Raw genomic sequence first — 1579 nt, 5'->3', positions numbered from 1 at the left:
CACATACCGTCAATCGAGCCGTGTCCGAGAAGCACCAATCGAGCCGTTGTCTTCACCTGCTCCGGCAAAGCTGCACATCACAATCGAGCTGTGTCCAGGGAGCGTCAATCGAGCCGCGTCCGCCATCCACCGTTCAACTCCGCTCGAGCAACCACCGCACAACGCTCTTGGAATCCTGCTCAACCCGTCGTTCTCGCTGCAGACCCTTGCTCGAGCTACCGCACATCGACACGCCTGAACCGTTCGCACATATCAATCGAGCCGTCCTCATACCATCAATCGAGCCACGGTCGAACGTCTTCAATCGAGCCACGCTCGATTCTCTCCTCCACGCACGATTCGAGCAGTCCCTCAAGCTCTCAATCGAGCCACGACCCGCGCACGAATCGATCGGTTATCTCTCTCTTAGCACTCTTCATTTTCAACTCGGTAATTAGTTTTGTTATTGGCTCACTAATCTATTAACGCTTAATTTTGAGTTTACATGTTTCAGAGAAACAGAAAAAGTACAGAGCTTATACATGAGATGAGAGAAGCATACGGTTGTGTTGCTGGAGAACGTTCATCCCCCGAATCCATGGCGAGGCGTTTCATGGAAATGAAGAACATGGTTGACGAGGTTGTTGGGGGTTCAGGCCAAGCAGCGGGGTCAAGCAGACCAGCAAATCCGTTTACTAAAAGCAAGAGTCGCGGGAAGAGACCGGCGCAAGCTTCAAACTCAAGAGAGGAGGGAAGTGATTACGAACAGGAGGAACCTAAGTTGCGCTCCGAACAAGCTCCCAGGAAATCTGTAAAACGGAGGAGCGCTGAGACGAAACTAACTCCCAAGGAATACTATGAGTTGTTCCAGCAGGTGGAGTTCGCTGGAACAAGATATCCCCATGTCGAGACTATGCAGCAACTCGGGATTTTGGAGGATGTTCAATATCTGTTTAGGCGGTGCCATCTGGAGAGAATCATGAACACACCCAAAAACGGATATAGGGAGGAGACAATTCAGTTCCTTTGTACTCTGGAGACGCACCTGTATGCGGATGAGCTGGGAATGATGTCTGATGGAGGTCTGGGCTATATTACATTTCGCGTTCACGGCCAGTTCTACAATCTCACCTTCAGAACCGTTGAAGAGATGTTTGGATTTCCAAGCGGAACGGGGACTACACCGCAGTTTGATCGGGATGAGATGTCCGCACTCTGGGCAACGATTGGGGGCACGCCCTCATTCACTTCATCGAAGACAAAAGCGCTGAACGTGCGAAGCCCAGTGTTGCGCTACTTCCAAAAGGCGGTCACCAATGCATTTTACGCCAAAGAGATTAAGGGGTACATGACAAATGGCGAGCTTGAGATGATCGATCTGGCGATTAAGGGACTCTCATTCACTGCCATGGATTGCACCGCGCTGCAAGGTGACATATCCAACACTTCCGTCTCCCTCTACCTTATCAACTACATGATGACATACAAGAATTGGGTATCGCGAGTCAGCAACAACAGCACTCCTGGAGTGATGTGCATGGGAGGCGTAGTGACTTGGTTCCTTGAGGCTGCTGGTGTTCCCCTAAACTCTGAGCCGCAC

This window comes from Camelina sativa, chromosome 5 (genome assembly GCF_000633955.1).
Source record: "Camelina sativa cultivar DH55 chromosome 5, Cs, whole genome shotgun sequence".
NCBI classification, from domain to species: Eukaryota; Viridiplantae; Streptophyta; class Magnoliopsida; order Brassicales; family Brassicaceae; genus Camelina; species Camelina sativa.
The sequence above is the reverse complement of the archived record's forward strand: the minus strand, read 5'-3'. Positions refer to the sequence as shown.